At 41.1% G+C, this 16933-nt stretch overlaps 1 protein-coding gene across 6 annotated transcripts in view; it reads left to right on the forward strand.

The window, feature by feature from the left end:
- The window catches only part of FAM189A1 (family with sequence similarity 189 member A1), a 401999-nt gene that overhangs the window by 84508 nt on the left and 300558 nt on the right, over positions 1–16933 (forward strand). The window contains exon 1 of one of the 6 annotated variants that reach the window (XM_036843439.1): positions 11725–11839. The exons of the other annotated variants lie outside the window; for them this stretch is intronic. The gene's annotated coding sequence lies outside the window, so the exon portion shown is untranslated. Of the gene's footprint in view, positions 1–11724; positions 11840–16933 lie in introns of those variants that run through there. 6 annotated transcript variants of the gene reach the window in all.

Consider the following 16933-nt stretch of genomic DNA (forward strand, 5'->3'; position numbering starts at 1 on the left):
GAGTTCTGGACCTGATAGCCTGTCACCCTGAGTTTTTAACCGTTTCTCACCCCTCAGATCACTCGCTTCCCTGACCCCAAACCTCTGTCAGTGATGGGGCCATCCCGGGGCAGCTCCAGGGGCAGCTGCAGGGCCCCCTCCTTGTCCCCTCCCACCCCCCTGCACAGGGAGAGGTAGAGGGGAGTGGGGGAGGGAAGTCAGGCTCTGTTGATGAGCTCCTTCTCCAAGCAGGTCACCTTCAAGGTGAATTTTAATGTTAGAGTCAAATTAAAACAATACATATATATACATATGTGTATATATTTATATATGAAATGAGAGCTCTTGGGAAGGAGGTCTTCTGGAATTTGAAATCCTCGTCAGGTTCGCGCAGCCCAGGCTTTACCCAGCCACTGTCACAGACCAGGCAACTGACTCATCGGGGGCTTGTTTCTGAGACTGAGACTCACAGTGGGCATCACTACCTCATCAGCGGCAGCATCAGTGTCAGGATGGGGATGCGAGTGTGTTATTTTCACACTCTTCCCTGTGCTGAGTAAGGAGCGGGCCCAGCCTTTCTGTCTCCAAGACCTCCTCCTTCGTAGTTGACTTTGTAAGTCGTCGGTTGGCAGAGCGAGGAGGGTGGGTGGCCCTGCTGTGTCGCCTGTGCCCTCACCTGTGCGCGCTGGCCTGAAGGGCGAGTCCCGCGTGCGTCCTTTCCCTGCTCTGTGCCCTTCTCGAGCCATGACCGGAGCATCCTCAGCTCAGAGTTAGTCCTTGACCTGCTGTGTTCTGATTCCTCCACTGGGTCGCTGTTGTCTGCCGTGTCTCAGGGTCACGGTTCGGTGACTGTCTCCTTTATCACTATTGAGTGTAATACTGTAAACGATTTTAAGCATCACTGTTAAAAGTCAATATAAACGTACCCCACAGCCAGGCTTACTGTGAGCTTGTGGGGTCTCCTGTCTCCCACCAGGAGGTGTGGGCTGAAGCTCAGGACTCAGGTGCCACCCATCCTGGCCCCTGCACTGTCTGCCTCGTGTCCTGCCCCTTAGTCAGGATTTGTAGGATGGCTGAGTAGGTTGCATCGTGATTACTCAAAACTTTAAGAAATCCTTTAATTGTGAATTCCTAGAATTCCTTGAATGGGTGTCACAACTTTTCTTTCCAAAATTCTAAAGTAAGCCTTTAACCTGGGTTTTCATGCATGCTGACCTTGCGATTCTACTGAAGGTTGTTCTTTCACGGGAAATGAGGACAGTGGGGCCTTGCTGAGATGGTGGGTGGTGGCATCCTGTCCCTTTACCTGGAAGGGAAGGTACAAGGGGATGTCTTGCAGGGTGTGGGGACTGACATTGCCTGTGAAGATCTTGAGCCGTTTGCTGTGTCCATAACTAATTTTCTCAATCTCCATTCCTTACTCTCTTAATGCACTCTGGCCCGAATAGCCCTGGGCTTTGAAGACATCCGTCTTTAGAAAGTAGGTGATTTTGTGCTCACAGAAGTCTGTGGGAGCTGCTCTGAAAATGCGGGTGCGGATGCAGAGCTACTGATGAGAGAGTGACTGGAAATAGTTTAACAGTGGGGACTGTCACCTCCACTGAAGGTGGTGCGGAGCCACAGAGGCTGTGCAAGGAGAGAAGGGGGAAGGGCCTGGGGAGGGGGCAGGAGGAGGGGGCAGGTCAGTGACGGGGACATCGGTGGGCAGCCCGAGCTGGGTGTCCACCCGCCCCGCTCCCTGAGAAGGCTTCCTGCCCCAGCTGCGGGCGGCTCCACTCTTCCCAGGCCGCGCACCTGGGACCTGACCCTGACCCCACATCCCCCTGTTAATGGGAACGTAAAGTCCACCTGAAGGTGACTGTCTGCCTCTTTCTTCCACTGCCCCTGCAGGTCTGAGCCATGGTCATCTTAGTCTGATGACTGCATACCTCTCCACCCCGCCTGCAACCTCTTTTAACGTGGACATCAGTCTGTCCCCCTTTCCCTCTGCGTGGTCAGCCTGCTGTGACCACGAGTCTCCTCTTCCCTCTCTCTGTCTCTCTCTATCTCTATCTCTGTCTCCATCTCTCTCCCCCATCCCCCACCCCTACCCGTGTAGCCTCTCAGGCCTCTTATTTGTCCTCCCACTGCACCAGGATGCTCCCAGCTGAGCACCTTGGTCCTGACCTGTCCGCTCCCCCTGCCCTGAGACAGTGCATGGCCCCCTCTCTCTCATCACCTTCAAGTCTTTCCTCAGATGCCACCTTCTCACTGAGAACCACCTTGACTGCTCTGTTTAAAACTAGGCCTTCCCTGAAAACAGGATCTCGAAGAGACACCCACACACCCACGTTCATGGCAACACTGTTTACAGTGCTTAGTGGAAGCCACCTAAGTGTCCATGGACGGATAGAACGAATGGATGAAGAAACTGTGATCTGTCCTTAGAGTGGAATAGTATGCAGCCTTCAAAAGGAAGGACATTCTGATATATTCTACAACACAGTTTGGGGACATTTTGCTACATGAAATAAGCCAGTCACAGAAGGACAAATGCTGTATGATTCCACTACGTGAAGCACCCAGAGCAGTCAGATTCATAGAGACGGAAGGTGGCGTGTCGGTTGCCAGGGCTGGGGTGGGGCAGTGGGGGGTTGTTCGGTGGGTCCAGGGTTTCAGTTTTACAAGATGAGAAAGTTCTAGAGATTCATAGCACAACAATGTCAATGTGCTTAACTACTGAACTATACACTTAAAAATGGTTAAGATGGTAAATTTTACATTATGTGTTCTTTTAGCACAATAGAAAAAATGAAAACAGAAACCTAGGCCTCCCCCCATCACCCCTGGTCCCCTTATTTGGTCTCTGCTTTTCCCCTGGAGCACTCATCACCTCCTTAGGTGCTTACTTACTTAGGACGTCTCCCGTACAGATTGTCAGCCCCACAAGGGGAGATTGTTGTTTGTTTTGTCCACTGATGGTCTGGAATAGTGCTGGCCACCAATCAGGCACTTCATTAATATCTATTGATTACATGAATGTGCCCCAAATCTCGGTGCCTCCAGACCTCAGAGATCAGGACATGGACTTGGAGATGCTTCTGCTGATGGGTGTTGTCCGTTAAGCTGAGGGTTTGCATTCGGGTTGGGATGCTCTTGTGGGATGTGGACAGACAGGCAGGGTCCAGAGGGAGTACCTCTAAGCTGGAGCAAATAATCACCGTTTCTGAGCGAATATTGTAAAAGTCTTGCTACAGTGAGAACCTCCTGTTCACCCCCCACCCCAGACCTTGAGCTGTGTCACCCATCTCCCCAGTAGTATTGCAGCATATGTGCATCACACCCGGTGTATGTCCCCCTCCTCCGTGGACAAGGTAGAGGAGGCCTGGCTTTTGTAGAGGGAAAGATCCTGCATTCTGTTTGCTTCTTGCTTGATGGGAATGCAGATCCATGGTTTTGCAAACTAGGTTCTGTGGAATTTTAGGGTTTTCCTACTCCTTCTCAAAGAGAGCACTTTAACTTTTAGTGTTGTTACATTTTGATGTTCAACATAGTGGTTCATTTGGCTGAGGGTTCTGTGACATATGGCTTTAGGGTTCTTGGGGCTGGGTATTCTAACTGGATTTGTCACTTGGTCCCTTTACTGCTTGGGTGTTCAAAGCATGTGACCCCAGATTCTTTTGCCATTTTCAAAGGTCAGGGAGAGTGAATCTAAAACAAAGCAATGAGTGGAAAACAGCTTTTCTTTAAGGTTCAGTACTTAAGGCTAAGACATCACGCAAAAGGAAGTGTTTAAAGAGGGATTTAAAAAGAAAATCTCAGTGCAGATGAAAAGAGGGTGACTTTTAAAAGAACCTGGCAGATCCCAGAGAAAAGAGAATTCTTGGGTGAATAGCATTTATAAAATGTTGGCAGCTCATCATTTGTGTATAAAACTTCAGCATTGTGGAGTGGCTTACAGAGCTGAGAGGTGACCTCTAGGTGGGTCCATAACCAGGTCCAGGCATCACGGGGAGGGCAGGTGTCTGAGACAGCTGGGGCTGCTACAACAGAACACCACAGGCTGGGTGGTTTAAACAACAGACGTTTATTTCTCACAGTTCTGGAGGCTGGACATCCAAGGTACCATTGGAGTCAGTTCCTGGGAGGGCTCGCTTCCTGGCTTGTGGGCAGCTGCCTCCTTGCTCGGTGCTCACGTGGTGTAGAGAGAGCTCTCTTCCTCTTCTCATAAGGGCACTAACCCTGTCATGGGGGCCCCACCCTCACAACCTCATCTAACCATCTTACCTCCCAAGGCCCCACCTCCAAATACCATCATGTTGGGGGGTGAGGGCTTCAGCAGGTGAATTTGGAAGGGGGACACAGTTCACTCTGTGGCAGCAGAGATGATGATTATGAAAGGCAGAGGGAGAATACAGGTGTGACTACCTAGGCTTGCTTTTGTCCTCACCTGAGCTGAAATGTTTCCCTTTCTCTCTCTCTTTAAAGCAGTCAACAAGGATGTGTTACGTACTCCATATTTGTTGGTTCCAAGACAGATCACGGCTTTATGGGGCCTGAAGCATGTGCATTGTGGGGGACTAAAACTGCAAATACAAACAAGCCGGGGCCTCTCCCACGAGGCTTGGACGGAGCCTGGGTATGTAGGACGCCCCGAAGCTTGAACTTCGTTAGTTTCGGGGTAAATCTGGCTGGCCCATTTATTTTATTTTTTTCCTTTAAAAGCCTATTTGCCATTTTTCTAATCTTAGCAGTAATACAATTCACGGTAGAAACTTTAGAAAACACAGACGGGCTGAAAAAATCCTGGCCCTAGTTTCATAACTCTCAAATAATCACTGTCGATGATTTCGCGTGCTTGAGGTGTTTTGAGCTCAGGATGTGCGCGTATTTTCACACCTCAACACTTCCAGGTCCCGGGTGGGTTTTCCCTGTGGACGGCGTGTCAGTGTTTGTCAGCAGCCTGCTGCTTCTCCTGGGACGTCCTGCAGCTGTTGTCATCCTAGATGTGCTGGAATAAGGGGCACGTTACAACACGTGTGCTGAAGTATCTTAGTGCCCCCGAGGTTGGAGGTGATGGGGACCAGAACCAGTGGGACAGGGGGAGATGGGGTGGGGATGGTGCCCCATTGCTTCCTGTCCTGTGCATGTTTGACCTCTACTCTGCTCCCGTCCCATGACGCAGAGATCAGGGCGCCTTACCTCTCGGGATTACCGGGGAATTGAATGAAACTGGATGGACCTAGAGACTGTCGTACAGTGTGAAGTCAGAAACAGAAAAACAAATATCGTATATTAACGTGTATATGTGGAATCTGGAAAAATGGTACAGATGAACCTGTCTGCAAGGCAGAAATAGAGACACAGACGTAGAGAACAAACATATGGACACCAAGGGGGGAAATGGGGGGGGTGGTGGGAGGAATTGGGAGATTGGGGTTGACATATATACACTACTATGTATAAAATAGATAACCAACGAGAACCTGCTGTATAGCACGGGGAACTCTACTCATTGCTCTGTGGTGACCTAAATGGGAAGGAAATCCAAAAAAGAGGGGATATATGTATACATATAGCTGATTCACTTCGCTGTACAGTAGAAAGTAACACAACATTGTAAAACAACTGTACCCCAATTAAAAAAAAAAAAACTGCCAGACACTAGCTGCGTGCGTATGCTTGGCCATTGACTGACTGGTCAGTTCTGCTGATCATGCAGAAGAGGCCTGGAAGGTTCCGGACTGCAGCTGGGAGACTTGGGAGAAGTTCGAAAAATCTCTGACACTCAGGGCATAAGGAGGCTGCTTCGGGGTCCCTGTGACAAAGGCAGCCCATCTCCCTGCGTCTGCAGGAAGCCCGCCTGACATGCGTGAACGTGTTTTCTAAGTACTTAAATATTCACCTACATGTCATTTTCACTGTCTGCATACACATCCGCTGTATATTCATGGTTTATTTAACAAATTCCAATTTACCCAACAGTTGTTGGGCATTTTGGTTGTTCCCCTGTTTTCTCGATTTATCTACAAGGTGACTTGGCAGTGTACATCCTTGTAGCGTAATCTTTGCACAACATCAGGAGAAACGTACATTATGATAAACTGCCAGATTCGAACTGCTCCAGCCAAGGGAGATGAGTGTTTTCAAGGTCTCTGCCAGCCTGGGGTACCACCATGGGGTGGGTGAGGGGAGCCGCCAACGCTTTCAGTTTGATAGATGAAAACTGTTAACGTATCATTATTTTACTTAGCATTTCCTGAATTGCTCATGCCTGTTTTTCCCGCTCTTGGTTGACAAATATGTTAAGATTCAAGTATTTCTTCCGCTCAGGTCAGTGTTCTCAACCGAGCTTCAGACAGAAAAGGTCAGAGAGTGAGCCAAAGAATATTTGTATTTGCACAATGCAGAATTAGATGCCTAAGCTTTGAAATATTTGCATCAGTTCTTCACAATGTTTTTAAAGAACTAAAACATCATAGATACAGTTATAGTCTCTCTTGTATCTTCCCCCAGCCTATCTTGTTCCTTTCATAACCAAAGAAAACCTTCCTTTTTACTTCATTTCTGTATGTGCAGAATAAACATACAGAGCTTGCACGTGTGTTCTTTTAAAAAAATCACACAAGTGATATTAACTGTGTGTCATTCTGAAACGTGCTTGGAGCATCTTGTGTGGTTTCCCACATCCTTCCGGTGGTGTAGGTTCATTTACTGCCTGTTTGTGATTCCCTTGGAGAATAGGTCCCGGTTGTCTGTGCTGTTCTGTGATGACCATGCAGCATGTTTCTGATGACCCGCCTTTACCCCGCGGCGGCAGGGACTGGAATGTCCCCTCGTGTCCCTGTGCTCAGGTGCAAACATGCCGGCACAGCCCACACCCAGAAGAATTCCCAGGTCAGGGAATGGGCACCTTAATGCCACTAAAATTCCCAAATTGCTTTTCCAGTTGTTTAGGTCAGTTTGAACTCCTATTTGGGGCCAAGAAGAGTTATTATTTTCTCACTTCCTCTCCGGGTTTCGTGGGACCCAACTTTTACAGTTCTTTTAACAGAAAGAACACAAAATTGCAAATACAAATTTAGACATGAAAGTGGATATTTATTTAGAATGAGAAAATAAGTCACCACAAAGGAGAAATTTTTTAAAAATGCTTTAAAATGTACCAGATAGATCATACAATCTAGGAAAAACACACTTTAAAAAGTTGAAGACTTGCCTGACACACCTCTGTAATACTCTTTTTCTACATTATGTTGCCGCATACTCCTTGATTGCCTATTCCTGACAATGATTTTGTCATTTCATTTTCCCTAGATTCTCAAAAGATATTTAGGTTTTTTTCCTTTGGCGTTGCTGATTAAAATGATTTTTATTATTTTAATTTTTTTATTATAGACATATTATTCACATAACCTAAAATTCACCATTTTTAAAGTGTCCAATTCAGTGGTTTTCAGTATATTTCAGTGTTGTGCAGCCATCACACTAATTCCAGAACATTTCCATAACCCCCAAAAGAAATCCCAAACCTATTAGCAGTCACCTCCAATTTCCCCCTCCCCTCAGCCTCTACCAACCAATAACCTACTTTCTGTCCCTATGGATTTGCCTGTTCTGGACATTTCATTTAACTGGAATCATACAATATGTGCCTTTTGCGTTTGGCTTCTGTTACTTAGCATCATGTTTTCAAGGTTTATCCATGTTACAGCGTGAAACAGTACTTCCATCCTTTTAATGACAAATGGTATTCTGTTATGTGGATCTATCACATTTTGTTTATCATTTACCAGTTGATGGACATTTGGGTTGTTTGCACTTTTTTGCTATTATGAATAATGCTGCTATTAGCATTAGTGAACTAGATTTTGTGTGAACATAAAACATACCTTTTCATTTCTCTAATCTATCTATCTAACATACCAAGGAGTAGAATTGCTGAGTTTAATTCTATGTTTAACATTTTTAGAAACTGCCAGACTGCTTTTTAAAGCAGCTGCCCCATTTTACCTTCCCACCAGGAAGGTATGAGGGTTCCAATTTCTCCATGGCCTCTCCAACACTTGTTTTCCTTTTTCGTTTGTTTGTTTGTGTGAATTGGTATCTTGTGGCTTTGATTTGCATTTCTCCAGTGATTAATGATGTTGAGCCTCTTTTCATGTGCTTATTGGCCACTTGAACATCTTCTTTGGAGAAATTTCTATTCAGATTCTTTGCCCATTTTCTAATTGGGTTATTTGTCTTCTTATTGTTGACCTGTACGAGTCCTTTATATATTCTGGATACTAGACCCTTATCAGACCCAATATGATTTGTAAATATTGTAAATATCTTCTCTAATTCTGTGGGTTGTCTTTTTATTTTCTAAATAGTATCCTTTGGCGGGTGGGGGGGAGGGATACATTAGGAGACTGGGATTAACATACACACACGACTATGGATAAAATAGGTAAACAACAAGGACCTACTGTATAGCTCATGAAACAATATTATGTAATAACCTATAAGGGAAAAGAATGTATATATATATGAATATATAAATAAAACTGAATCGCTGTGCTGTATACCTGAAATTTACATGATATTGTAAACGAACTATACTTCATTAACAAAAATAGTATCCTTTGATGCACAAAAGTTTTAACTTTTGATGAGGTCCAGTTTATCTAATTTTTCTTAGGTCATATGTGCGTTTGGTGTCCTATCCAAGAAACTGTTGCTTAATCCATAGTCATGCAGATTTATACTTATGTTTTCTTCTAGGAGTTTTGTAGTTGTAGCTCTTTTTTTAAAAAAAAATATTTATTTATTTATTTATTTATTGGCTCTGTTGGGTCTTAGTTGTGGTAGTTATAGCTCTTAAATGTAGGCCTTTGAAACATTTAGAGTTAATTTTTGTTTATGGCATAAGACAGGGGTCCATCTTCATTCCTTTCTTGTGGATATCTAGTTGTCCCAGCACAGTTTTTGGAAAATATTGTTCTTTCCCCATTGAATGGTCCTGGCACCCTTGCTGAAAATCAGTATCATCCATAAATTGTATGAGTTTATTTCTGGACTCTCAGTTCTATTCCATTGATCTGTTTAGTTACCTTTATGCCAGTACTGCACTGTCTTGATAACTGTAGCATTATAGTAAGTTTTGAAATCAGAAAGTGTGAGTCCTCCAACTTTGTAGTTCCTTTTTGAGATAGTTTGGCTAGTCTGGGTCCCTAGAATTTCCATATGAATTGTAGGATTAGTTTGTCAATTTTTGCAAAGTATTTAATTAGGATTTTGATATGGATTGCATTGAATTTGGCTGTGTACATGGCTGTCTTTCCATTTATTTGTTATCTTTAATTTCTTTCAACGATGTCTTATGGTTTTCAGTGTACAAGTCTTATACATCTTCAGTTAAATTTATTCTTTTTGCTACTATTGTAAATGCAATTGTTTTCTTAATTTCATTTTCATATTGTTCATTGTTAGTGTATAGAAGAACAACTGATTTTTGTTTTTTGAACTTTTTCCTCTAACCTTGCTGAACTTGTTTATTATAAGCAATAATACGTTTGGTTTGTGTGTGTGTGTGAGTGGATTCTTTAGGGTTTTCTATATATAAGATCATATCATTTGACTCCAGTGGTAGTTTTACTTCTTTTCTACACTGGATGTATTTTATATAATTTTCTTATTTAGAACTTCCTTGCCCTGGCTAGAACCTCCAATACAATGTTTAGTATAAGTGGTGACAGTGGACATCCTTGTCTTTTTCCTGATCTTAGGGGGAAGCTTTCAGTCTTTCCCCATTAAGTATGATGTTAGCTGTTGGGTTTTCATAGATGCCCTGTATCGGCTTGAGGAAGTTCCTTTCTATTTTTAGTTTATTGAGTGTTTTTATCTTGAAAGAATGTTGAAATCTGTCAAATGCTTTTTGTACATCTGTTCATCATGTAGGTTTTGTGTTTTATTCTATTAATATGGTGTATTATATTGATTGATTTTCATATGTTAAGGCAACCTCATGTTTCTGTAGTAAATCCCACTTGGTTATGGTGAATAACCCTTTTCATATGCTCTTGGATTAGATTTGCTAATATTTTGTTGAGGAGTTTTACCTCTATATTCACAAGGTATATTGACCTGTCTAATGTCTTTATCTTCCTTAGGTTGGAGTGTGTTGTTTAATTTGCACATATTTGGAAGTTTTCTAGATTTTCCTCTTTTTTTTTTTAATTATTATGGTCAGAGAACATATCTCACATGATTTGAATCTTTAAAAAGGTGTAGAGACTTGGGGACTTCCATGGGTAGTCCAGTGGTTAAGACTTCGCCTTCTGGTATAGGGGGTGTGGGTTTGATCCCTGGTTGGAGAGCTAAGATCCCACATGGCTTACGGCCAAAAAAACCAAAAAATAAAACAGAAGCAATATTGTAACAAATTCAGTAAAGACTTTGAAAAAATGGTCAACATCAAAAAAATAATATACAATTAAAAAATGTGTAGAGACTTGTTTTATGGCCCAACATATGTTCTATCCTGATGAATGTTCCATATGAACTTGAAGGTGTATTCTGCTGTTGTATCTATGAAGTCGAGTTGGTTTATAGTCTTGTTTAGATATTCTCTTTCCTTGCTGATATTCTGTCTAGTTTTTCTATACATTATTGAAATTGAGATATTGAAGTCTCCATCTATTATTGTTGAATTGTCTTTTCCTTTCTTGGATTCTGTCAGTTTTTGCTTCGTGTATTTTGAGGTCTCTGTTGTTATGTATATTTATAATTCTTATATCCTCTTGATGGATTGACCTTCATATTACTGTATAATGTTCTTCTTTGTCTATCATAGCATTTTTGTCTTAAAGTCTATTTGGTCTGATGTTAGTATATACACTCTAGCTCTCCTTTGGTTCCTATTTATATGGAATATCTTTTTCTGCCCTTTTACTTTCAACCTAAATCTAAATCTAAAGTAGGTCTCTTGTAGGGCTCCATGTAGGTATAGTTTGATCATGTTTTCTAGTTTGTTATGCCAAATCCTTGCTTTTTGGGGGAGCAGTTAATCCATTTACATAATATGTAATTACTGATAAGAAAAAATTCACTTCTGCCATTTGCTATTTGTTTTCTATGTTTTAAGTCTTTTTCGTTCCTTAGTTACTGTCTTCTCTTGTGGGTAAATAACTGTTTGATAGTGTACCATTTTCATTCCCTTATCATTTCTTTTACTATATATTTTGAGTTGTTTACTTAGTGGTTGCCCTGGAGATTACAGTTAGCATTTTAAGTTATAACAAAACAGTTGTTATTTATACCAGCTTAATTGTGTACAGAAACCTTGCTCCATTCTTCTCTTTCTGCTGCTGTCATAAATTGTATCTTTATACATTGTGTGCTCATCAACATAGACCTGTAATCATTGCTTCATGTAGACGTGGTTTACATAAGATAGAAAAAAAGGAGTGACAAACAAAAATGCATTTATATTGTGTTTTGTATTTACCTGTGTAATTACCCCTAGTGATGGCCACTACTTCTTCACATAGACTCAAGTTACTACTTAGTGTCCTGTCACTTCTGCCTGAAGGACTCCCTTTGGCATTTCTTGCAGGGCAGCTATGAACTTCCAGTTTTTGTTGATCTGGGGATGTCTCAATGTCTCCCTCATTTTTGAACTACAGTTTTGGTGGATAGAATTTTTCATTGACAGCTTTTTGTCCTTTTAAATTTCAGCAGTTTGAATGTCATCCCATTGCCTTGCTGGTCTCCATGGTTTCTGATGAGATATGGGCCTTTCATCTTACTGAGGGATTCCACGTGATGAGTTGCTCCTCTTTTGCTGTGTTCATGATTCTGTCTTTGGCTTTTGCCACTTTGATTATGACGTATCTAGGTGAGTGTTTGAGTTTATCCTACCTGGCCTTCTTGGACATGTAGATCAGTGTTTTTCATTAGATATGAAATGTTTTAGGCCATTGTTTCTTCAAATATTCTCTGTGCCTCTTCTCTCTCCTGTGCTTCTGAGATCCCCAGAATGTGTATGTGGAGCACTGTGGTGGCACCCACAGGTCTCTGAGGCTCTGTTCATTTTTCTTCTTCTTTTTTTTTTTCCCCCAAGCCTGGACAATCTTAATTGATCTATCTTCAGGTTCACTGATTCTTTCCTCTTCCTGCTAAAATTTGTTGCTGAGCCCCTATAGAGAAATTTTAATTTTAGTTAGTATGCTTTTCAGTTCCAGAGTTTCTATTATTTTTTCTTCTATAATTTCTGTCTCTTTATTGTATTCTCTATTTGGTGAAACATTATTCTGTTGCTCTCCTGTAGTTCTTTAGTCATGGTTTCCTTTAGTTCTTTAACACTTAAAAGCTCATTTAAAGTCTTTGTCCAGGGACTTCCTTGGTGGTCCTGTGGTTAAGACTTTGCCTTCCAATGCATGGGGTGTGGGTTCGATCCCTGGTCGGGGAGCTAAGATCCCACATACCTTGCGGCCAATAAAACCAAAAAACATGAAACAGAAGCAATATTGTAACAAATTCAATAAAGACTTTAAAAATGGTCCACATCAAAAAAGAAAACAATCTTAAAAAAAAAATGATGTCTTTGTCCAGTAAGTCCAAGTGTCTGTGTTTCCTCAAAGACAGTGTCTTTTGATTGCTGTTTCTTCCTGTGTTGGGCCATATTTTCCTGTTTCTTTGTATGCCTTATTTTGTTCATTGAAAAGTGGACATTTTGCATATTATTATGTCATAACTCTGGAAACCATGTTCTCCCCTCACTCCAGGCTTTGTTGTTTCTGTTCCTTGGAGTTGTTCTTTGTTGGTAACTTTTCTGAGCTAATTTTGTGAAGTCTGTATTCTTTGTTGTTTGTGGCCACTGCAGTTCTCTGTTCTGAGAGCTTGGTGGTCTGCTACTGATTAGACGTTTCCTTAAATGCCTACAACACAAAAATGTCCCCGTCTTTGCCAGGAGGCTGTGTGTGCATGTTGGGGCCTGTTCATAATCAGCCAGATGGCTCGTGTAGAGCTCAAGGTCAGCCAGAGGTGAGAGCTTAGTGCCTTCTCGGACCTTTCTGGAGCATGGGCACAGCTCTACACGTGCATGGACTTTTAGGTTCCCAAGAATACTTCAGAACTTTTCAAAGCTCTTCTGGGCCTCTTATTCCCCAGCCTTTCATCCTCAGCTTTCTGATTAGGGTATTGTTTGCCCAGACTGTTATGTATTACCCCAGGTAATAGTGAATAACACATTTGCCTGGAAATGTTTTCAACAAATATCCCTGGGTAGTAACTTTAGCACTGGGAGAATTCCTAGTCAGATAAAATAAAAATAAGCCTTTTGATCTGGTCTTCCAGGGAGCCACCAGACGGGTTTAAAAGAAATAATGACATTTCTTTGTGAAAGAGGCCCATTCTGCTCCCTCTGATACTATGACTGTGGGCTGTTATTTTCAAGGCTACTGCTGGGGAATGGGGGGATGGGGCTGTAGTAAAAAAAAACACACAGAGCTCACTGTTCTTACTGAGATTTAGCCATTTTTCTTTGAATAAACACATCCTGTGTTGCTGTAAACCTTTGATAATTTTCAGAATTCCTAAAAAAGTTGATTATGACAGCTTTTCCATTGCTTTTATTGAGAGGTAGAATTTTGTGTCTCCTTAGTTTGATATCTTTGCTGACATCATTCCTTAAAGTGTTTTTTTCCCCCCTAAAATCTAGAAAAGTTTATTTCAGCATATTTAGATTACTGTAGAGTTTAGAAACGTCCATGAAGTTTCTTTCATGTAGGAATGGTAAAATTTTAGGTCATTTCAAGTTTACTTGTCCAGAGATTAATCTTAAGATGCTTCCTTGTCCATCTGCGGTAGGTGCTTTGTAGCATGTTTTATAGTGGCTGGACCTCTGGTCCCGGGCTGCATTTCACTGCGTGGGGTGAGCTGGCACAGGGCAGCAGAAGTGTCACTGTTCACCAGTCCTACTGGGGAAGGGTAGTGATAATCTAATTATACCAGCATGACTTTGAATCACATCAGTGTATCCCAAACCAGTTTAACTTCTTCTTTATTAGATTCCAAAACGTCCATGAACAAATACTTTTACAAAGTTTGCAAAAGCGTATGACTGTGTGAATACCATGGGAAGCCAGGGCCTTGTAAAGGGCCCACATGAGTGAGGGGGTCTTGAAGCTTATACTTCGTTAGCTTTGTAGTAAATCTGCCTCAGGGTATGTTATCACTGTTTTAGCTTGTATTTCCTGAGTTTAATGAGTTTGTGTTTATTTTTATGTTATTTGCTATGGGGATTTCTTCTTCATTAAATTACCTATTCGTGCCCCTTGTTAATTTTCCTGTTAGTGTGTTTGCTTTTTCCTACCAATTTATAGGATCTCTATAGATTGTGGATACTTTTAAAATAATATGTTAGAAATACCTTATCCTAGACTCTAGACTGTCACTTGCCATAAGAAGTTTAAATTTTGATGTAAATATGTAAATATTTTCTTAAGTGATTTTTGTCTTATTTAAGAAATATTTCCATATGCTAATATTATAGAGAAATTTTCTTATAATTTCTTCTAAAAGTTAAAAAAATTTTTACATGCTCATCTATAATCTACATGTTTACTTTTATGTGTAGTATGAGGTAGAATTGTTTTAGTTATTGTTTTTTAACCGATGGCCAGTTACCCCAGGATTTGGGGACTGTGTATGTGGATCTGTTTCTGGAATTTCTATTTTGGCTTTGGTCTCTTTGTGAGTTCTGACACTGGTAGCCTTATAATAAGTTGAGATTTTTCTTAGGGCAATTTTCTTGTATTTCTTTAATTAAAAAAATTTTATTCTTAAATATTTTACCCATGATTTTTTTTTTTCTGGCCACACCGTGTGGCATGTGGGATCTTAGTTCCTGATCAGGGATCAAACCTGTGCCCCCTGCATTGAAAGTGCGGAGTCTTAACCACTGGACCACCAGGGAAGTCCACCCATGAACTTTTTAATCAGTGTGTCGAGTTCTGTGAGAAACTGTTAGGATCTTTGATTAGATTTGTGTTTTATTTATGGAAGTATTAGGGGAGAATTGACATAATTTTATTTTATTTTTGTCACTTAAAATTTTTTTATTGAAATATAGTTGATTTATAATGCTGTGTTAGTTTCCATTGTACAGCAAAGTGATTCAGTTATATATAGATATAGATATAGATATATAGATATATCTATATATATATTCCTTTTTAGATTCTTTTCCATCATAGGTTATTACAAGATATTGAGTATAGTTCCCTATGCTACACACCTGAATGGTACCTCTCCATCCATGACTGCAGTTCTATGAAAGAGAACTTATGTTTATTTATTTTATATACGGTAGTATGTTGTTTATTTTATATATGGTAGTATGTATATTTTAATCCCAAACTACTAATTTATCCCTCCCCCCAACCTAATTTTAGTATTAAGCATTTGCATCCATAGATACTTATTCAAGAATACATTTTAATGTATTCTGGTACAATTAAATGAAAGGTTTGAGAATTAAGTACGTTACATGTGATAAATGTGGGTCTGGTGTAGCTTGCTTGAGATTCTTTTCCCTGCCTGAGAACTTTAGCTGCCCCTGCCCACCCAGAAACCCACAAACAAACAAGATTCAAACCAACAGTAGTAATAAAAGTATTGTACCAGATGAATAGGGTGCTTTAACAGCTTTGGCCTTGCTCTTTGATTGTAAAAAATTTAAGTTTGAAATACTGAGCTTTGATGAAATAGTACAAGAAGAGTACTAGATGATTTAACTAATTTTTTTTCCAGTTGAAAGAGGAAGTTGATATGTTTAGTTCCATCAGAAGAATTTTGTGGTAAACTCTCTAACTTAGCTCTATTGTGTGATGTGAGGCAGGGCATAGCCAAGATTAGAAATTTGTTTTCTAGTCATTGACCTAAGTCAAAAAGGTTGAAAAGTTCCCCCATGCTAGCCATCTACACTAAATAAATACATCTCTATGTTTTCCTTTAACGTCTTCGACAATTTAGGAATATATGGGGGAAGTTGAAGGAAAACATGGAAATTTATTTAGTACAATCAGGCAGCTCTTATGGGAAATTTTTTGAGTTTCCTTTGCTTTTCCTTCAAATCAAGGACTATATTGGAATTAAAGGGCTCCGGGAGACCAAACCTGGTGGATTGGAAATGAAAATTTCAGGGAGCAAAATAATTGCTGGTTTGTTTGAGAAAGTATAGGTACTCAGACTCAGCAGACCAGACATGCTCACAGAGGAGACAGGATGGACGGCCCTGGGCTGCACTAACCTTCCGTTGTTGACTTCTTTGAACTCCATCATTGAATTGAATTTTTAAGTACTGTAGAGGTATTTAGAGAAAGTGATGTCACAATTTCAAGAGAATTAAAAGATGTTGAGGAGAATAATGTGCTTTAACATTTTTTAATGATGCTCTTTGGAGGACAGACCTCAAGATGTGCTTAAATCATCCTCTGTCTGCTTTATGGCATGATGTAGTTGGGAGAACTATGCCATCACAGCCTCTCGTTGTGGAGCTGAGCGATGAGCCCCCGAACGTGCTTGGAGGGCTGCATCAGGCAACGGCAGGTCCCCCTGGAGTGTGACATACGTTCTCTTTCATAGAACTGCAGACACGGATGGAGAGATCCCATTCAGGGTGCACACAGGCTATCCAGACAGATGCAAGGTTGTCTGTGTGAAGTACTAACGTTCTCATTAACTGGATCAGAGTTGATACCCATAATTGGCACTGGGCCACACTTAGGTAACTTTAGAATAAAATTGGTTAAACTATTTTTAATATAGTTTGCTTTTGCATCCCTGTGAAATATCCACACACAAAATTAAAGAAACAATGAACTGTAAGGTGGCCTTGCCTGTGGCATTCTGTCGTATTGCTGATCGCTGATAAAGGTCGCTTTCCCAGTGTTTCCTCTCCATACCCAAGGATGGGGTCTTACTTAGA

Source organism: Balaenoptera musculus, chromosome 2, assembly GCF_009873245.2.
Source record: "Balaenoptera musculus isolate JJ_BM4_2016_0621 chromosome 2, mBalMus1.pri.v3, whole genome shotgun sequence".
Classification (NCBI taxonomy): domain Eukaryota; kingdom Metazoa; phylum Chordata; class Mammalia; order Artiodactyla; family Balaenopteridae; genus Balaenoptera; species Balaenoptera musculus.